This window comes from Rhipicephalus microplus, chromosome X (assembly GCF_043290135.1).
Source record: "Rhipicephalus microplus isolate Deutch F79 chromosome X, USDA_Rmic, whole genome shotgun sequence".
Classification (NCBI taxonomy): domain Eukaryota; kingdom Metazoa; phylum Arthropoda; class Arachnida; order Ixodida; family Ixodidae; genus Rhipicephalus; species Rhipicephalus microplus.
Genome location: NC_134710.1, coordinates 110255158 through 110277730, shown reverse-complemented (window position 1 = coordinate 110277730; position 22573 = coordinate 110255158). Strand labels below are relative to the sequence as shown.

Sequence of the window (22573 nt, the reverse complement as noted above, 5' to 3'; positions counted from 1 at the left end):
AGAGAAATCTTTTATGAATCACCGATAGTAGTTACAGATTCCGAGAAAGCTCTGTACACCTTTCTTGTTTCGTGGCTTGGGGAATTTTTAGATCGCTGCTACTTTGTCTGGGTCCGGCCGGATGCTTTCACCTGTGAGAATGTGTCCAAGATATTTGATCTCCTGGTGGGCGAAGCTGCATTTCTCGGACTTCAGTCGTAAGTTTGCCGCGTCCAGAGCCGAAAACACACTTTCCAAATCTTGCAAATGAGTTGTCATAGTCTTCGAGAAAATAACGATGTCGTCCAAGTAGGCCAAACAAACTCTCCAGAGAAGACCACTGAGGACTTAGTTAATCATTCTCTGGAATGTGGCAGGGGCGTTGCACAGGCCGAAAGGGACAACATTGAATTCGTACAGGCCGGGTCCACAGGCAAATGCGGTCTTTTGCTTATCTTCCTCCTTGATGCCCACTTGCCAGTAGCCTGATGTTAGATCAAGTGTGCTGAAGTATTTTGACCCCTGTAGCACGCCGAGAATGTCATCAATTTGTGGCAGTGGGTGCACATCTTTTTTAGTGACCTCATTGACTCTGCGGAAATCGACGCAGAAACGCCAAGTCCCATTTGGCTTCTTCACGAGGACGACAGGTGATGACCAAGGACTGTGAGACTCTCTAATTATCCTATCGCGCAGCATTTCTTCTACTTGTTGCTCAATCTGTTGTCTTTCAAAAAGGGAATGACGATATGGGTGCTGATTAATTGGTCGAGAATCGCCTGTGTCGATCACATGTTCAGCGACATGAGTCTGCCGGATGGGGTTGTCACTGCTCGTAAATAGATGGCGGTACTTCTCAACGAGCGACAGCAGGTCATCCCGCTCAGATGGCTGTAGGTGATCCCCAGTCTCTATGTCAAACTCTTGAGGCACTCGATCGTTCTCGGGGGCCGTGATTGCCAGCTGTGCGTCATGAATAGATGAAGCCCATCCAAGCTTTGTTCCGCTGAGCAGGTTTACTGGCGACATGGTAGGATTAGCTATGCGAATGAGGCCTCTCCCATGCACGATCCTCGTTATTGTGCGTGCAACCTGAAGTTCGTTTCTGAGCGTGGTGTTCGGTTCGACGAGGTGAATTCCGTCCCTTGCGACCTTTACTTCAATAGCGACTTCTGTGCGAGGTTCAATGTGAATTCGCTCGTGGCACTGCACTGTAAATACATCATTATGTTCGGGGGCACTTGAGTCTATACGTAGCCGGAAAATTTCACCGTTTAGTTGCAGCTCTTTTTTGGAGAAATCAATAAGAAGCCGGGCTGCTCGACAAAAAGGAAGACCACCGAGTAGCTCGTACGGGCAATCCTTGACCACTAAAAACGTCTCGTGAACTTTGGTGGTGTCAAATTCAATTTTTATTTCAGCTTCACCATTGGGGGTGAGCAAGCCTACGCCAATTCCTCGGATGAATATGTCTTTTCTCGATTTGAATGAAGCACATATTTTGTTAGCTAATTCTTCTGAGATGACATTTACGGACGAGCCGGTGTCAATTACACGTTTTGTTTCTGTACCGTTGGCTCGTGTGGGGACTGTGAGAAGCCGGCCCTATGAAAATGTGCCGATAGTGCGGCCGGGCTGGCCCCCTAGGCCCGGCCGTTCTCGTTTCCCGAAAGATTAGGCTGCACATTCTGATTGCCTTGGAGCTCCGCCTGATCGTTTCTGCCATCTCGGAACCACTGCCAGCACTGTTGTGCTATGTGACCTATGCTGCGGCAAATCTGGCATCGGGGACGCCCGTCGTTTGCACGGGAAGTTCTCTGAGGCCAAGGCATTGGGGGGCGACGCACCTCGTCTTCGATGCTTTTTAGCCGGTCACAGAGCAAGGCGATCGAGTCCGCAATCGCTTTCAGGTCTCTTTCGCGGTCGGCAGCCTCCCGTGGGCAACGCGATTCGGCCGCGGCGCAGGTGGCGACACACGTAGGAGGAGAGTGCCCTGTCGCTGCGGCGGGTGCGAACCCTACAGGATGCGCGACGTTTTGCATCCACGACTGCAATCCGGTAGAATACTGGATGCCAAGTGGTTGTGGCGCCGACGCACGGCTCATCGAAGCTGCCAGATTTATGCGTTGCAAAATTTGGATGAATGCAGTGCAGCTCTCCGGGTTTGCGATTATCATCTTCTCCAGAATATCCGGACGCAAACCGCGCATAAGGTGCCGCAACCGATCATCTTCCGTCATGGACGGGTTCACTCTTGCACACAGCTGTACGACGTCATAGTAGTACTGCTCGGGGGTTTCGGACGGCAATTGGGTGCGGTTTTGTAGCCGCAAATGGGTGATCTCGACTGAGTGGCGACTCGCAAAGGACGTTTTTAGTAGCGTCGCCCATTCTTCCCATGTATTAGGAGCACCGGTTAGAATTTGAGTGGTGTGCCACTTTTTCGCATCTCCGTCTAAAGCCAGATATAGAAATTTCACCTTCGTGGCTTGGTCCCAATTATTAAGCGACGCTACATGTTCGTAGCAAAGTAGCCACTCGGAAATAGATTCCTCCGGCGCGCCTCTAAAGACTGGTGGTCCGACGGATGGTTTAACTGGGGGGTAGACATAGCAGAGAAGAAGGTAGGGGGTTCCGTCATAGTAGAGCAGTCAGAGGTAGGTTCCTGATATTTGTTGTTGACTCGGGGCATAATTTCAGAGCGGGACTATCGTTACCGAGCAACCTCCACCACTTTGTAGCGAAAACGTCGGGGTTGTTCAAAGTTGGGCGCATCAGACGACCAGGGAGACGAATAAGTGTGGGTGAAACTCCGCGGAGGCAATCGATGAGAAGTCAACACGATGATTTCGGGGAGCACTCATTGGGGGTTTATTTAGCTAACACAACTTCAATTTACAAAATGCACTGGGTCACAAAGACAAAACATAGAAAATGGTGGCATACCCCTCGGCCTGCATAGCTGGTCTCCGGTGGTGAGATCCGCTGTTCACCCCGACTCCGCTCACCTTTCAAGCTCAAACATCCTCTTTTCAACCCTTGGTCGAACAAAGAGTCTTCACAAAAACCAATCACATGCTGGGACTCGCATCATCACAACCAATCACAGAAACTCTTTCATAAAAGGCACTGCATTTGTAAAAACTTCGTCACCAAATGAAACCCGCGAAAGGATAGGTTCTCCGCACGTGACACTCTCTCCCATGCCAGGCCGTGCTGCCCAACATTACTCGTGCTGCCTCCATCGGCCGACTTCAGTCGGCGGGCGTTCTCACGCTCGAGCCCCGTCCGTTCTTTCGTTAATTGTTGCTTCCTAGAAGCGTCCTTAAGAGCGATGGGTACACCATTGGGCTCCGTGCGCTTACCAGGTGTACATGCGACAGCGAGGCGCCCCGACATCCTAACAACAGCGGGGGAGAATATGGTCATTCACCTGCCGCCACTATGTCTCGGTCAGGCTAAGTTGTCACGTCGCCATGTCATTCTCAATGACACGCGTGCCTGCCAACAATGGCTACGGCGTCTCTCATAATCATATGGTGGTTTTGGGACGTTAAACCCCACAAATCAATGCCAACAATGGCTTAAACTCAGACGGTGGCGCCGGACCTGCCTTTTTTTAGACGCTTTTCCGAGTAAGTTTTCTCCTTCTAATCCCGAACGGGGGCGACCTTGACTGCTCCGCTTGTGAGCAGTAAAAGAACAAGGTTTTCCGCGAAACATTGCTCTCGCGACAATCGGATGCGAGAGAATTGCACATGGCGTCGACGCGACGGCAAAGTTGTCCCACTCTGTTTCATGAGCATTTACGGATATGAAGAAGTACGGACAGCAGCAGGGCGACGCGATAAAAGATGTGCGATAACGTGCATGCCCAGCGCGCGTCGTGGTCTTTGCTTGTTTTGTCTGCCTTCAGCTTGGCTGCTGCTAGATACCAACGCCATTATTACTTTGTAAAGTGCCTGTTGCATTCGTCATTGAAGCCTTAAACTAACATTTCTCGCATTGTGCTGCTAGGTGCGAAGATGCTTTTAGTTCTGTTCACTTCACGCATTATTTTCGTGGATTGATTCACATAAAAAAGAATAATAAAAACAACTGTTTCGAATACTGCGCAGCATGTTTGCGACAAAATAGTTCGCTCAAGGAAGTAAGTCGCCTCTCGCGTTGTTAGGTTTTCTTCGTGCCGGTACATGTATTCGAATTCACTGCATGTGTGAGATTCTGTGAAAAAGTACAGTTATGCTGAGTCGCTATTTGTGGCGTTCGCAAATCGCTTAGTGCTCTAACGAGCGCAATGAGAAATAATTGGTAAACCTAAAAAAAATATTTGTTAGCTAATGCTAGGGCGTAATCAGAGTAAACACTTTTGCCTCGTTAACAGCTTGCATGACTCATAAAATTCATTTGTTTTTGCTGCGACAACTGCTAGTGACGTTTTCGCGAAAGAGCGTTAAGCAAATTTGTGCGGAGGCGAGAAAGAAAACGTAGCCATTTTTCTTTTCTTTGTTCGGTTCATGCCGGGGTCAAGTGCTGCAGCAACTACTGCCGTTTTGCGTTGTGCACTGTATGTGTAGTTATGTGCATTTATTGCAGTTTTATTATGCTGCTGGTCTTCTCATATTGTCCTCTATGTTCATTTCTTGTGTGTAATTTATAATCATGATATGGGTGCTGCATTTCCGCGTCTCGCCGTGCAATGGACCTCTCTTTTTACCTGCACTTATCAAATAATAACGAAACAGCATGTGCTTACCAAGCATATCACTTGAAAAAAAAAGTACTCGCTCCGCCAACGATTCTTATGTTTTATTTGTCTGCATAGACACACAGGGCATCGTGTATTTGCCGCTCTGGTGGTGCAGCTTACACAAATAAAACCGATGCGTGCAAATGACGCGTTAAAAAATTAATATGTGACCTCAGAGACGAGCACGCACATAGAAGTGGTCTCGGAGGCTGTATAATATTCTTAATCACTGAAAAAGAGCCTTCGAGACATTCTTTTCTACCATATCCAATCTCTGAGTCTGCGAAGGTTCCCAACGACTGTTTGGAGCACTGCAAACCCTAATGAGCCGCAGAAGCATATATATATATATATATATATATATATATATATATATATATATATATATATATATATATATATATATATATATATATATATATATATATATTGTACAGAAGCCGCCGAACACTGAAGTGGGTCGAACTCTTATGTGCCTTCTAGTGGGTCTGCCCAAAGAGAACGCCGCTCGCGCGGAGACCCCGTGTTTTGGCCGTTACTGTCGCCATTGTGTAGACTCGCTGTGTGCCGGCTAATAAACGCCATAACAAATTGGTAAAGAGTGCTACGATCCCCTTCGATGCCCTTGGAACTACGCTCACGTACGCTGCAATCTACCATGTCCCACGACGCCTCTCAGCAAACGCCTCCTCCCATGCCACCCCCATGTCCCGGTGTCCCCAGGATCCGCGATCCACCCATCTTCACGGGCGCCGATGGCACTGACGTGGAGGACTGGCTCGCCATTTACGAGCGCGTGAGCGTCCCCAACAAATGGGACGAGGACGGCAAGTTGACAAACTTGGTGTTCTACCTTGCGGGCGTTGCAAGTTTGTGGTACACCAACCACGCGTCCGAGTTTGCAACCTGGTCCGGTTTCAAGACTGCTATCACCAACGTTTTTGGCCGCCCTGCCGTTCGCAAGCTGCAAGCCGAGCAGCGCTTACGCGAACGCGCTCAGCAGGCCGGTGAGTCATTCACCAGTTACATTGAAGATGTCCTGGACTTGTGCAAGAAGTCGAACGACAGCATGTCCGAATCAGACAAGATCCGGAACGTCATGAAGGGCATTGACGATGATGCCTTCACGATGCTGCTTGCCAAAAACCCAGGCACAGTAGCTGAGGTCATCACGCTGTGCCAGAGCTACGAGGATCTCCGCCGGCAGCGTTCGATAACCCGTCGCTCCACATCACGAGATGCAGGGCTTGCAGGCTTGGAAGCGAGCTGTGATCAGGTGGCACTGCTGGCAGATCTCAAGTCCTTCATACGTGAGGAAATCGCGCGGCAGTTCTCTCTCCTGCCCTTTGCCCACCCACAGGCTGCTCAACAATCGGCCCCTACCATTCTTCCACCCATCCGCCGAACGATTGAGCAGGAAATAGCGGAGGTCATGCCTGCGTACCACCCACAACAACTTCCGGCCCCTGCACCCCCAAGTTACGCCCAAGTGGTCGCAAGGCCGCCTCCAGTCGTTCAAGCGCCTGCACCAGTGACTTACGCCGAAGCTGCCGCACGACCTCCGTCCTTTGCAGCGGGTATGCCGGCTGCATATGTTGGCGTAACTCCTCAGCCTCATTTTCAGCCCACCATGCAGCCTTTCCAGACACCGTTCCGGGCGAGACCCACCCCGGCAAACCGATGGCGCACACCCGACAACCGGCCCATCTGCTTTGCTTGCGGTTACGCCGGTCACGTAGCCCGTTATTGCTCTCGACTACAGCCGGCTCCCACTTCTCCTGTTGCTGGCCACCTTAGCCGTTCGTATAACGAGGAACTGCCGTCTGTGCCACTGTCTCGCCCAGGTCCGTCTGCTCGAAGGTCGCCGTCTCCACGACGTCGATCTCTGTCCCCCATGCGGCCAAGTTCTTCTGCTCATGAGCGGGAAAACTAGTCGTCGCAGTCCCAGAGGCAAGGACTGCGACGCTATCGCATTGTGAAAGCCCTCAGAGCCGCCCATCTAATGTCATTGACGTGCTTGTGGACGGTGTTCATGCATCTGCTCTTATTGACACTGGAGCTGCGGTATCAGTTATGAGCGAAAACCTTTGCCGCTTGCTTCGAAAAGTGACGACGCCGATTTCTGGACTGTCCCTTCGTACCGCTAGCTCACATCGTATTAATCCTACAGCAGGCTGCACAGCTCGCGTTGTCGTTCAGGACGTTCTGTATGTCGCCCAATTCATCATCATTCCTGCATGCTCTCATGACGTCATCTTGGGATGGGATTTTCTCTCCCGCAACGACGCCGTCATTCATTGTGCCGCCGCCGAAATTGAACTCTCGCCCTTCTCGCATTTGACGCCAGAAGACGGTCCCTCGACACTGAACAAGATTCTTGTGAAAGACGATACTATAGTGCCTCCAAGCTCGACGATGGGCGTATCGGTCTACTGCACCGGTCTCTCCGACACAATTGCACTTGTTTCGCCATCCTACCGTGCTTCCAGGAGGAAAGGGTTGCTAGTACCTTTCGCGACCGTGCAAATCACCCAAGGCAACGCCGCTATTTTTGTGACCAACCCATCCCCGTACACTGTTACCTTGGTTCAAGGGGAATGTCTCGGCAGAGTGGAAGCAGTCGACGACGCACAAGTCCTGGACGTACCCGAAGACTCGCGTTGTCCCGATTCACGTACCATCAGTGCTGTTTCTACTTCTGACCCATCATCTCCTGATGTATTTGGCCCATTCATTGATGACAACCTTACGTCAGTGCAGCGTTCCCAGCTTCTAGACCTGTTGCAAGAATACCGTTCTTCTTTCGATGTCGGGCGAAGTTCTCTCGGTCGCGCGTCCACTGTTACGCATCGTATTGACACTGGTGCCCATCCACCATTAGGGCAACGTCCATACCGCGTGTCGCCTGCTGAACGCCGGCAAATTAACGAGCAGGTTGACGATATGCTCCGACGCGACGTCATTCGGCCCTCGGACAGTCCATGGGCGTCTCCTGTTGTTCTTGTTGCGAAGAAAGATGGTTCTGTGCGGTTCTGTGTGGACTACAGACGGCTCAATAAGATCACTCGCAAGGATGTCTACCCACTGCCGCGCATCGACGACGCAATTGACAGCCTTCACGGAGCCCAATTTTTTTCTTCTCTCGATCTGCGCTCGGGGTACTGGCAAGTACCCCTGGCTGATGACGCTCGACCGAAGACTGCCCTCATCACACCCGACGGCTTGTACGAATTCAACGTCATGCCGTTTGGTCTGTGTAATGCACCTGCGAAATTTGAGCGCATGATGGACACCGTACTGCGCAACTTGAAATGGCACACGTGCTTGTGTTACCTCGATGACGTTGTTGTCTTCGCTCCAGATTTCTCCACCCATCTCCAACGTCTAAAAGAAGTTTTCGCACGTGTGAGCAATGCCGGCTTGCAACTAAATCTGAAGAAGTGCCGCTTTGCAGCACGCCAACTCACCATCCTAGGGTACGTCGTGTCCAAGGATGGCATTCTTCCTGACCCAGCCAAGCTTCGGGCCGTGGCCGAATTCCCAAAACCTGCGTCCGTCAAAGAACTGCGTAGTTTCGTGGGCCTGTGCTCATACTTCCGACGCTTTATACGAAACTTCGCCACGATTATATCACCGCTGACGAAGCCCCTCGGAAGTAACGGGCCCCTCAATTCGTGGTCGTCAGAGTGCGACAACGCGTTCTTGAAGCTCCGCCACTTGTTGACGTCTCCTCCCATTCTCCGCCACTATGACCCTACGGCCCCAACAGAAGTGCACACGGACGCCAGTGGTGTAGGCCTCGGCGCTGTCCTGGCGCAGCGCAAACCCGGGTTCCCTGATTATGTTGTGGCATATGCAAGCCGTACGCTCACAAGAGCCGAGACAAACTACACCGTCACGGAAAAAGAGTGCCTGGCAATCGTCTGGGCTCTTACAAAGTTTCGACCTTATTTGTATGGTCGCCCATTCGATGTCGTCACTGACCATCATGCACTATGCTGGCTGTCATCATTGAAGGATCCCTCAGGCCGCCTCGCCCGTTGGGCTCTTCGCTTACAAGACTACGACATCCGCGTCCTCTACCGCAACGGACGCCAGCATGCTGACGCCGACGCCCTCTCGCGCTCCCCTCTGCCTGAAGCTAACGTGCTCTGCTCAGTATCCTCGGTTGTTGTTTCTGCCATTGATGTTGACATCATCGCTACCGAACAGCGAAAGGATAATTGGATCGCCCAACTGATCGACTTGCTCTCTGATCCGTCCGCAACGCCATCCACGCGTGCCTTGCGTCGTCGAGCTCACCATTTCGCCATTCGTGACGGCCTCCTACACCGACGCAATTACGACGCCGATGGCCGGCAGTGGCTACTCGTGATACCCCGCAGTCTGCGGTCGGAGATATGTGAATCCTTCCATTCTGATCCACAGTGCGCGCACTCTGGGGTATTCAAAACCTACCATCGCATTAGACAACGCTACTTCTGGCGCGGGATGTACCGCTACGTCCAGCAGTTCGTTCGCTCCTGTCTCGCTTGCCAACGCCGCAAACCGTCCGCACACATGTCACCAGCCGGTCTGCAACCGCTACCTTGCCCTGACCGTCCGTTTGGGCGCATAGGTATCGATTTGTACGGACCACTTCCTCTGACGTCCACTGGCAACCGCTGGGCCATCGTCGCCGTAGATCATTTAACGCGATACGCCGAAACCGCCGCTCTCCCTGCGGCTACTGCGCGTGATGTTGCGTCCTTCCTACTACATCGATTTATATTGCGCCACGGTCCACCCCAGGAGCTTCTCAGCGATCGAGGCCGTGTCTTCTTGTCAGAAGTCGTCGATGCCATTCTCACTGAGTGCCATTCTGTCCAATCGCAAAACTACTGCTTACCACCCGCAGACGAATGGTCTGACCGAACGCTTTAACCGCACCCTCGGCGACATGCTGTCGATGTACGTCGCCGCCAACCACACGAATTGGGATACCATACTGCCCTTCGTCACTTACGCCTACAACACCGCCCCTCAGAGCACGACTGGTTTTTCACCTTTCTTTTTGCTGTACGGAAGACACCCGTCACACACCATCGACACGATACTCCCGTACACGCCGGATTCATCTGAGTGTACACCTATTTCCGAGACCGCCAGGCTTGCTGAAGAGTGTCGCGAGCTTGCCAAGACTTTTACGACGCATGAGCAAGAGCGGCAGAAGAGTATTCGTGATGGCTCCGCCACTTCTGAGCCCACCTTCCTTCCTGGTTCCCTTGTATGGCTCTCAATCCCGACCTCTGTAGCTGGCCTTTCTTCCAAACTACTCCCGAAATATGAAGGTCCCTACCGTGTGATCGAGCGCACATCTCCGGTCAACTATCTTATCGAGCCAATTGAACAATCTTCGGACATGCGCCGCTGCGGGCGCGATAGAGTCAACGTGGAGCGTCTGAAAGCTTACTATGACCCGCTCGTAGTGACAAGCTGTTAGGTCGCCAGGCGGCTCCCTCTTCGACCCCGGGGTAATTGTACAGAAGCCGCCGAACACTGAAGTGGGTCGAACTCTTATGTGCCTTCTAGTGGGTCTGCCCAAAGAGAACGCCGCTCGCGCGGAGACCCCGTGTTTTGGCCGTTACTGTCGCCATTGTGTAGACTCGCTGTGTGCCGGCTAATAAACGCCATAGCAATATATATATATATATATATTGTTATATATATATATATATATATATTAATTTATAATGTGTTATCATGCAATAGCTGGGGCTCAGTTGCTTGGAAATGTTCTCTCCCACTTTTTTTTTCTGCACCACTGTAGATTTTCTGCCTTCGAGATACGTAATCAGATGCCCGTATTGTTGGTCAAAGGTCTCAAACTAACCCCAGCTAGCGGGCCGCAGAACAGTTAAGAAGATTGAAGCGGTAGGAGAGGGAGTGAGGGGGGAAGAAGTGGAGTTAGCTAGGTGTATTTTGAATAAAATGTTAGGTAACGTTGCCCTTTGAAAGCAAGCATTTGCCATATGTAATATATGGGTCAATTCTGAATTGATTTTGATGTGACGCTTTGAGAAACATGTTGATACTGATCTCCAGGGTGACTGCAAACTGAACTCCTGTCCTGAAATATATTTTTTGTTGCACGGTTATGCTGTACAGCATGATGGCCGCATGAGGTACCTCAGGAAAAAAAATGATTAAGTCTGATGACATCTGTGTGGCTCATGAATAAAATAATTGAGAAAAAATATGATACAAAGGCTTTAACATGCTTGGCGGGTCGCTAGCGAGGTGTGCGCGGGCTGCGTGTTTGAGACGCTTGGTGTATAGTGGCTCCATCTAGGAGTTGTACACGAGCTTTACCAGATTGATTGATTGATTGATTTGTGGGGTTTAACGTCCCAAAACCACCATATGATTATGAGAGACGCCGTAGTGGAGGGCTCCGGAAATTTCGACCACCTGGGGATCTTTGACGTGCACCCAAATCTGAGTACACGGGCCTACAACATTTCCGCCTCCATCGGAAATGCAGCCGCCGCAGCCGGGATTTGAACCCGCGACCTGCGGGTCAGCAGCCGAGTACCTTAGCCACTAGACCACCGCAGCGGGGCAGAGCTTTACCAGAGAACAGAGAAACAGAGCAACTGCGCATGCGTCCTTTGGGCGTGCGTGTTTCTCGCACAATAGAACTTAATGACTAAGGACAATAGCGCAACTTTCCCGCACTCATGAACGATGTAAATGTCGCATGAATGGGGACACAACGAGTGAAAAGAATAGACTTCCTGCTGTTTTTTTTTTCTTCTCCAGGCTTTCGGATAATTTCGTCGTTATTCGTGGCCAACCAGATGCTGTGATTAGTATGCTTGAATGCCAAATATTCGCCCTTTAATGCTCCTCCTGACTCTGCTGATTCGGAGCCACCGCTTAACTCACCTAGTTTGATTGCTTAGTTTATACTTCAAACTTCTACGTACACCTTCTCCTTAACGGAAGGCAGCCATACTAACGAGGTTAAACACTGCGATTGAAATTTCGGTGATAATGGTGGTATGGAGGACATATTCCGCTATGTGCCACTGAAAGCGGGCTTGCTTTGATTCATGCATTGTTCCTTCAAGCAAACACGTCACCCTGTTTTTGCGACAAGAAGCTGTGTGCATGTTGTCCGAGTAACACATATGCTGTATAGACAACGACGCTTCAGTGCGATAAGTTCACTTTCTCTTATCCCGTGGTCATTCTAACTACAGGACCCATGCAGTTGTGTGTAAATTAAACATTTCAGGAAGTGGAACTGCTGCGCCACGCTCGGAAAATAACTTTTTACCTTCGCGTGCGAAATTGCATCTGTTTTGTATTCTGGTGATATAAACATCGAATTTTGTCGTGATAATGATTGGTGGAGTTTTACGTGCCGAAACCACGATATGACAGAGAGACGTCGTAGGTGAGGACTCCGAAAATTTCGACCACCTGGAGTTCTTCGACGTGCACCTAGATATAAGTATACGCGGGCCGACAGCAGTTTGGCCTTCGAAAATCCGAATGTGGCGGTCGGGATTGTATACCCGCGGCCTCAGTATCAGCAGCAGCCCCGCCGCGGTGGGCTAGTGGCTAGGGTACTCGGCTGCTGACCCACAGGTTGCGGGATTGAATCCCGGAGGCGGCGGTTTCATTTCTGATGGAGGCGAAAATGCTGTAGGCCCGTGGGGTCAGATTTGGGTGCACGTTAAAGATCCCCAGGTGGTCGAAATTTCTGGAGCTCTCCACTACGGCGTCTCTCATAATCATATGGTGGCTTTGGGACGTTAAACCCCACATATCAATCAATCAGTATCAGCAGCCGAGCACCATAATCTTTGTATAACACTGTGACGGCTACTGAGTGTTTCACTTTTGTTAACTTCGTCTATCGGAATTCGCTTTTATATCGTGGCATTGTGACATGGTCTCATGGTCAAATCGTGAGTGATACACTTCACTTTCAACAAGCAGTTGCCTTAAGTTAACTGGTCATCAACAAACGAATCCTCTAATGATGCGTCAGGTGTTGATTTGAAGTCACGTTACAAATTAGGTCGTTTTTAAGAGGTCAACGAATATTAAAACCAACACTTCGAGCTAATAAACTGATGTAGCACTTCTGGCGAAGGTGAGGGGAGCACAACATGAAAGCAGGAAGACTTAGGAGTGAGACCAATGTAAAGACCAGCAATAGTTTTTTTTTTACAGCGAAAGTAGTTATGAAACCACCTCTCGAGGCACGCGCGGGGCCGCAGTTGTCCGCTGCCGCCGCCGGTGTCCGTAACAACTGAGAAATAAGGAAAACAAACTTGTAACAAGGACACAGTGGGGTTCGAACCCGTTTCGGCTGCGTGCCAGCCCAGTATTCTACCACTGAGCCACGCAGTTTTTTTTTGCCGACATCACTTAACGAAGTGCTTTTAGATGTGTTTTTTTTTTCTCATAAGTATGCAGTCTATAGAAGACGCGTATGCAATATCGCAATGCAGAATGCACCATTTTTTCGAGCTCACCTTTCATTAGAATGGCTGTACATCTAATTCACTTAAAAAGCAGCGCCCATAACGAGGGACAAGAGAAAGAAGGAGACAGACAGCGGCACTGACTTACAACAAAATTTATTTGCTAGAACCGCACAATATATACTTGAGCAGTATCTGACAAAAAAAGAGAAAAATACAAAACAAACAAAACAGAATCCACCTAACAACTACGTAGTAATCTCCACAACGCACCATGAACAACACGTTGTTATGACCGGCATCGGTAGGCGCCATGCTGTCGCTGAGAAGCGTAGCCGGGCCGCGTTCCCATGCCTGGAACCCAGGTTTTCTTGGAACCAGCGTCGAGATCTGACGGGGGAGCGGCGCTCTTTTAACCCTCAAACAAGTAGCCGACTCGCCGAATGCTTATGCCCGCCAGGTATTGTCACGGCTAGCCGGCGGATGAGACATCGTGTCGCCACGAAGCGGTAAGCCGTTCCAGAGGGGACAACAAAGACAGCGTATTCCTTTGAAGAAACGGCGACCGCCGCCACAAAGTGCCCTGCTAATTGAGCAGACAGATTGGCGGACCGTTTGATGTCTGCTGTCCGAAGCTTGGGACCCCTCGACCAGTGACACACACGACGAGCAAGAGCCCCTCTGGCGCCACCTTTAAGTGCAGTGATCTTGACTCGAAATTGGCTGTTCACGTGCGCCGTGCATGCTCGTACCCCTCACCTGTTGTGTGTGTATGTGATTGGTGTTCCACTGAAGAAGGAGGAGCCCGACCGGGCTTATAACGGCGCCGCAGAGTGCAGGACGTCGCTCTGAACCAACTAAAGGTTTAACCACCACGCTCGTGGTTTGTGAACTCTTAACCTCATGCTGTAAATATTTGTAAATAGTGCATTAAACCTGTTTGTGTTTTTCGTATCCCCATCTTGTAAGCGCTCGTTTCCTCAATCCGAAGCTACACCACGCTACCACAGCACCCCGGGATCACAACAACTGGTGACCAGCGGTGGGATCACAACAACGTGTGCGAACGTTCCGAAGGAAATCTATTTCTTTCAGTGATAGCGCAATCGTACATCTAAAAGACATTTATGATGAAATGAACTTCAAACTTGACTGGTACCCCATCGTGGTGAGGTGCTCGGCCTTTTCACCTATTGTGTATAACGCAATTTGAAGAACTCTCGCTGCTCTACTGAACTTCATTAATTGTCGAGCGTTTCTACGGTAACGCTAAGGCGCTTATTGTCGCTCTTTGATTGTACCTATGTTCCGTACTATAAGTGTCATTTTATGTTCATTTTAACACTCATTGTAATACATACCATGAAAGAAAAAAGCCATGCCGGTGCTTGGGACTTGTTCGCAAACTTGCCTTAGGCAGGCTTGATGTCGGGAAAGGAATCACATTATTATGAGTAATAAAGTGTTTTAGAACAACAAAAGCACAACCAGGCGTCACACAATGTGATTAACGTAACGAGTGGGTCGTACAATGCTCCAACCCATTACAAAAGCTTGGTTTTGATCACCTGCTAACTGTGGCGCACACCCACTTCAGGCATAATTCCTCATCATCGTCAGTCACTGCATTAACAATTGGCACAAAATTTACCGCAAGCACTTCTAAAAAGAATGACGAAGGATAGCATAGTGAACGCCGGCCTGCTACCCAGAAATTATGAATAATGATGTCGCAGTGGGTACCCAGAAAGTGTGCTTGCAGCAGTTACAATATGAGTGTTTAGAAAAGGCTCTGAAAAGCCGCTCTTCTAGCTTTCGCTGTGACTGTGCTGCGCCTTCTGCGCAGGCCTGTCGTTTTTTTTTTTTTTAATCTATAGTGATCAGCTTAGTTTTTCTCTTGAAGAGCTAGTACTGATTCGCAGGCTTTTTTATTTATGCATATAATATACACGTACACGCCGTGACTGCCTCTGATAGCACATTGCCCCGCCACGGTGGTCTAGTGGCTAATGTACGCGGCTGCTGACCCGCAGGTCGCGGGATCAAATCCCGGCTCGCAGATCCACGTCGACGTACGTCGATGGCGTTGCAAGAATGCCTTCGCGTGAAACGTTTCATAGCTACACTACACAAAGGGCGCCACTTCGGATGCCACAAGATGCGTAGAAAGGGCGAAACGGCCTTCTGTTGTGTTACTAGTAGCAGATGACAGCCCAGCAACCAGGTATCATTCCAAAACTGGGAAATTACAGTGAACAGCCCCGCCGTGGTGGCTAAGGTACTCGGCTGCTGACCCGCAGGTCGCGGGCTCGAATTCCAGCTGCGGCGGCTGCATTTCCGATGAAGGCGAAAATGTTGCAGGCCCGTGTACTCAGATTTGGGTGCACGTTAAAGAACCCCAGGTGGTCGAAATTTCCGGAGCCCTCCACTACGACGTCTCTCATAATCATATAGTAGTTTTGGGACGTGAAACCCGACAAATCAATCAATCAAATCAATTCAATGACTCTGATAGCACGGTGCAAAAGCGCAAGTCGAAAGATGACGTTGAACGAAAACAGCCAGCGATGCACGGCTTCGGTTTTCTGCTTCCTTATTGAAGCTGCTGTGGTATGCAATGTCTGTGGTTGAGAGGATGCGAGGACTCCTCCCTCTTTCACCACGCCTACCTGACAGGCCTGTGCATGAGGTGTCGTCGCGCGCTACATGTGTATCCTCGATTAAAGGCCAATTTATTGATTGATTGATATGTGGGGTTAACGTCCCAAAACCACCATTTGATTATGAGAGACGCCGTAGTGGAGGGCTCGGAAAATTTCGACTACCTGTGGTTCTTTAACGTGCCCCCAAATCTGAGCACATGGGCCTACAACATTCTCGCCTCCATCGAAAATGCCGCCGCTGCAGGTGGGATTCGATCCCGCGACCTGCGGATCAGCAGCCGAATACCTTAGCCACTAGACCACCGTGGCGGGCCTGAAGGCGAAATTATTTCTACGCCGAAACGGGGGAGACGTTATGGTGTCTCTGTCTTCATTGGGTTGTTTGCATTTGGAAGTGGTAAAAAAAAAACACGAGCTCGCGCATGTAGAGGATCCATGGATTTTTATTACTTTTCTGCTTTTAACACAGGACCGAGTTGATTGGTGGAACATGGGAAAGGCATTTGTCCAGCAGTGCGCGTAGTTATGCCGATGATGATGAGGCTGTTGATAAATTTTAATGGAGAAGCTATTTAAGCTGTCGGCATCTTGTGCTTCGTCGTGCAAAATTCAACGGGTGAGCATGCGCCACAAGATTTAGGAAAGTTCTACCCCCGAGTACGACAGGTGCGAGCGTTAAACAAAACATCTGCTCGGCGAAGAGGAGCAAGTGCGAGAATTAGAGAGACAGAGTAAAAAGTAGATAGGGAAAATAGAGAGACAGAAGGAAAGCGATAGATGAGAAAGAGAAAAAGAGAGAAAAATGAACGGATTAAAGACATTGATAGATAGAATGAGATAGAAAGAAACAGACACAAATAAAAGGTAGATAAAACAGAGGAATACTGAAAGGGAAAGAAAGAGGAACGTTGAAAGAGGGAGAAAGGAGCCTATAGAGGGGAAAATAAATTGAACACAGAGAAATAAAGATAGAAAGAACAAGGAAAGTATAAAATTAGAAAGAAAGGAACAGTGAAGAACACACAAAAAACGAGATACAGGAAAGAGAGAGAAAGATGAAGAAAGCGAAGAAAGGAATAAAAAAAAACACAGCAGGTCTTCTATAGCTGCGCTGTTCCGCTTGCAACCACTATAGTGCGAAGCCGCACCCCGCCGCGGTGGTCTAGTGGCTAAGGTACTCGGCTGCTGACCCGCAGCTCGCGGATTTGAATCCCGGCTGCGGCGGCTAAATTTCCGATGGAGGCGGAAATGTTGTAGCCCCGTGTGCTCAGATTTGGGTGCACGTTAAAGAACCCCAGGTGGTCGAAATTTCCGGAGCCCTCCACTACGGCGTCTCTCATAATCATATGGTGGTTTTGGGACGTTAAACCCCACATATCAATCAATTAGTGCGAAGCCGCACTAGTGTTTTGTTCACCGTTAACATTGTATTCAGGTTTTCGCGTCACAAGAACATCTTCCAGCTGTAAGCACGATGGTCAAACCGCTGTTCAAATTGAAGTCGCAATCAGGTAGAAATTTGTTTCCGGCTCACTTCACGACGGCTAGAAGGCGCAGACTGGCTGTCATATTCAACTCTTCCGCATGACTTCTTTTTTAACTACGTCCCTAAATACGCATTTACGATGTGGTAATGAGACCGCGACGCTCCAATGTTATTCGTCCACGTAAGCAAGTCGAGGTGATAAGCATATATAGCATTCCTTACGAGGTTATTCACTCATATGTCGCGATTAAAGTTCGCGTTATCGCTAAAGCCAGAGAACTGTGCTCGTTCTACGAGTGCGCAGGTCGAGGGAAAAAGGAAAGTTGTTTTGCACTGTAGTAATTAAGCGAAATCGACGAAGCCATTGTTCGCGGAGAGGTTTATAAGCGATACCGAGCCGCGCTGGCGCTGTTCCGATGTGGCCATACTCGCTACCAGCCTCGTTGCATTTTTTCTTTTCTCCCTCCTCCTGCTTTTCTCCTGTAGCGACAAGAGGGATGACCGCGATTAACTTCTCGTAGCGCTGGAAATGCCGCGGTGCTAATCTTCCTTAATCCTCCTTTGGGGCTTCGAACGCTTCGAGTAGGTTAGCTTCGCTTACGGAAGTCATTTGACACGTTGAACACAGGCGCAGGCGAGCAACCGTTGGCGGCTGCGAAGAAAGCGAGCGCCTCATTTAGGGCGCAACGGAAGCTACAGGCTTTGGCCGCCGTTACCTCAAGCGACGGGTGGTATTTTTTTTTCCTTCGAGCTTTTTAGCATTGGCTCATAGCAGCGTATAGTCCTTCTAGGCGTTAATCCTTCCTGGAAAGAACTCAAGACAATATACTCCGAAATTTAATGGCGGTCTGGACATGTATTAAAGCGTCCCAGTTTTCAGAGACGCTTCTACGGCGCGTGCCATGTTATGTTTGTTTCATATTGCATAATGGAGCGTAGAAACCACACTAAGAATAAAAAGACGCAAAAGAAATACACTAGTACTTCGTCCTGTGTATTAAAATACCTAAGGACGCTTGAGCTTTGTCTTCAAGAGTAGAAAGCGACAGCGTCGTTGGGCCCCATGCGCACATTGCCTTCTCAACTGCTACTCTACGGAGCTCCGGTTCTTGATGCATTCTTTTATTATGATGATGATGCTATATGGGGTTTAACGTTTCAAAACCACCACTTGATTATGAGAGATGCCGTAGCGGAGGGCTCCGGAAAATTTTGATCACCTGGGGTTCTTCAACGTGCACCCAAATATCTGCACATGGGGTGCATGGGCCTACAGCATTTGCGCCTCCATCGAAAATGCAGCCGCTGCAGCCGGGATTCGATCCCGCGACCTGCAGGTCAGCAGCCGAGTACCTTAGCCACTAGACCACCGCGGCGGGTCATTGTGTACTCCTTAACCGTGCAACAAGAAAACCAATGACTTTGCTCGTAACATAGGCTGTTTCAAACGATATAGAATGCCTACTGCAAGTACAGGTAAATTTACACTGCGCCACAATTCTTTCTTTTGCGAATCAGTGGAGGGCTCACTACGCGTCTGTTTTGGGAAACATGCGAACTGTACGCGTCTGTTCACTTAACTTGCTGACGTTTTTGCAGCTGATGGTTAATAAATAAGTCGGGCGCTTTGGAATGGGATAGCCCTTTTACACAAACACTCTTGCAATACACATGCGCGATTGTACGCGTTTTATTATCAGTGTCAATATCAATGGTAAAACGCCTGCTTGCCACGCAGACGACCGATAGTTCTATTCTCACTGCAAGTGGGCATTTTTTCGTTTATTTTATTTGCATAATAATAAATTTTTTGGTCGAGGACAAGATCATGATCTTTCACTCTCAACAAACTACGTGGACTCCGACGTCGATGCAGTAATTTCCTCGAAATGACTTTTTTAACGCTGTCGGGTTGAAGTTTACAATATAATGACACTGGTTATCAAAGAAAACACATCTTCATGATGTGTTTTCTTTGATAGTCACTGTCATTATATCGCTGTGGTAGCTTAATACGCTGGGTTAAGGCGCTGCTGAGCTCGATAATGCCGGTTTGATTCCGGGCCACGGCGGTCGTATTTCGACAGCGGCGCAATGCAAAGAACAGCCGTGTACTTCAATTTAGGTACATGTTGAAGAATACCAGGTGGGCGAAATTTCCGACCTCCTCCCCCACCGCCACCACCAAGGCTAGGTCTCTCGGTGCCAACGTGGTAGCGGCCCCATGGAGCGGCCCGCTTCGGCCTAAGACACTAGCGCGATCCATTGGACATAAATAAATTTATTTCATCCATCCATCCATCCATCCATCCATTCATCCATCCATCTATTCATCCATCCATCCATTCATCCACATCCATCCATCCGTCCGTCCGTCCGTCCCTCCGTCCGTCCGTTCGTCCGTCCATCCATCCATCCATCCATCCATCCATCCATCCATCCATCCATCCATCCATCCATCCATCCATTCATTCCCCACCAAGGCTTGTTTCATGGTCATGTCGTAGTTTCAGGACGTCAAAAAATTATTGCATTATCAATGAGCACACCTCATGAGGCATTTCCAATTTTAAACAATTGTCAACATGCGCACTACTTCACTTTTACTTTTTAACCGCAACCACCGGTTCGTTGCTACTATACCTGCGTCTCATGGACACTTTCGAAAGACCATCCAGTCGATGGCCATCAAAAGGCCACAACTTTATCGACTTGCTCGAGTTTTCGTGCTGCTAAGACGTCAGTTTTAAACGGCCGTTGAATGTTTCAGACGTTTCTCTAGGCAAATTAAGTGCCACTGTGAGGCATCGTTTTCGTATTTACGCCACCGAAAGTTAAATGCTACAAATCAATTCAAAGGCATATATTTGTCTGCGTGTTTTGTTTTAGCATTTCAATAAACCCTTTATTTCTAATTGTGACTACATATTCAGTTTTTAGGTTGTTAAGCACCGAATCTATGTCCGATTGAATAATGGAAACAGGGTATGATACCTTGACTCGATAAAATATTGACTCGACGACCTTAAAAACGTCGCGTGTAGCAGCACGTGCTTCACCAGTGAGTCAATAGGCTATCAGTTCGAAGACCTTTCAAACGCCCGTGTGACATATGTATAAAGAGACTAGTAGACTAGGTGTTTGCACGAGTTTGGCAATACTTAGCTACTGCGAAAAAAGAAAATATTGGCGGATTAATAAAGCAGATCACCCATGGCCTGCTTACATCAGAGGTTATGTGTTTCACATCGCCATTTCATTGTGCTCTTGCATCAGAGTGCTACTTGGCAGGTGCCTGTTTTGCAAGTGCTTCAACTGAGATTTCATGCAGGCCCGTAGTAGCGCACGGAAAGTTGGTGGCGCAACAGAGATGCGCGCAACAGAGAGACAAAAAAACTAGGCGAGTTGAATTCGTCCAGGCCCGGTAACTGCCCTGTTGGGACTGGTAGTTTATTCAATATCGGCTCATACGTATCGTAATTGTCGGTCTCTCGGTCTGCGAGCACGCCCTCGTTATAGGCTCAGACACTTCGTGCACGCAGTCCTGGTCTTGGCGGAGCACTGAATTCGCACTGTAGGAACCGGTACCTTACCCAATGGCACACCCTTCCTCAGGCGCCGCGTTCTTCTCCTCATTTGTGGCCGGCTTTGGCAGGTTGAGTGAACTGTTACGAAGGCCCTTGTTCCCCGAGACGATGATTGACACATTGGGGCAGAAATGGCGCACCTCCGGCCTCCCCGACTCTGTGTTGTTCTTCAGGAAGTCGGGAGAGTCGATGCTGAAGCACAAGATCGCGCCTCTGTTCTTGCACGACTGGGGTCGCAAACGCTCGACGTCCTCCTGCGTCGCCGAGTCGCCTAAGGCCGCCTCAACCAGGACGTCGATGGCAAGGGCGTAGTTCTTGAAGGTTGCGTGCAGACAGGGCCTCCGGAAACAAACGTTGTTTGAAGATGATCAGGAGACACGTCTTACCGCACTGGCCATCTCCGATGTTCGCTAGCTTTTTTCTGGTGGCCGCCATCTGTGGCATTTCACGACTGCGATGCTGAATGCGTGGCCCTTTGGGCTATCTTCTTCTTCTTTAACTAACATTATTCTAATATTACTTAGCGAAAAATTCGCAAGCTTATCGTTCACACTCAACAATTGAGTGTAACGCACAAAGTGTTCCCTTGCCTATGAAAAACACTGTTATGCGGGATTTATGACTCATTTGTATCAACTTCGATGTTCTTTTTTTTTTTTTTGCAAAGTACAACACTAGGTGATGCGGTGTATTCATTGCTCGCAGTAGACAGACGAGAAGAAGAAAAGGAGGTTATGGAGGGGTCTTATTGGTGCAGCAATAGTTTACATAAAATATAAATAAAGTTATCTCTTTTACTATCATAAATATTAGTATGCATTATTTTAAGGACGTTCAGTTATAGTCATGGTAATGAATATCCCGTCTTGTCTGAGCGGGAGAACAACAATTAATGGACTCTTTGCGTTTTACGTACATTATTTTTCTCATAAATGTTCAATGTTGAGAATGTCTAACTCATGTTATCAGTTCTTGGCTGATCTCCCTGAGTGGGTATGAGCCATATTTAAGGCGTCGTCATCACCATAACAAACTACAGGATAGCACATCTCACAAGGTGTTTAAGTAATTTACTGAGGCACTATTCCTAATTAGTTGGTTAGTCGGTGCCTTGTAGCATAATGGCTCAACTTATTGCGGTGGCTGGCCGTGAATTGGGAGTTAGTGTGGTTGTTGGTTACTAAATATAGGGAGGGGGCATCATATTGTCATTCAAAAACTGCTTCGTCATGCTTTTGCTGGGCTACCAAAAGTAGCTCTGTACCTACACCAATCAGTTTTTTATTTCTTTTGTGCAATCCTAGTGGATTTCTAGAAAGCGTCCGCAGCCCGCGTAACGACGTTTTGAATTTCAGAAAGGTAGTTGATGTTAGCAACCTAATTTTTTGAATAGGAGCCACAAGGTCACAGTTTGCTTTGCCGATAAAGCTTCCAAAAAGTAAAAGACGAAGAAAGCCGCCGGGAGAATCGCCTTATTTCAAAGGGTTCAGTAATAATCGATGGGGAATGCGCACAGACACATTATTAATGATTGACAGGTTGTGCACTATATGCGCTATACCGGAGTTTGGGTGTGCCTTATTTTCTGGCGCTCCAGCATGTAAGTTACGTCGGCTAATTTTGCTTGA

The 22573-nt window shown here is 48.9% G+C and overlaps 1 protein-coding gene and 1 pseudogene across 7 annotated transcripts in view; one reads left to right on the top strand and one right to left on the bottom strand.

Moving 5' to 3' along the window:
- LOC119176250 (LIM domain-binding protein 2 Chi) overlaps positions 1 to 22573 on the top strand; it is a 366067-nt gene that overhangs the window by 104416 nt on the left and 239078 nt on the right. The gene's annotated exons all lie outside the window — the stretch shown is intronic.
- On the bottom strand, positions 20835 to 21394 carry LOC142776948 (ras-like GTP-binding protein rhoA; annotated as a pseudogene).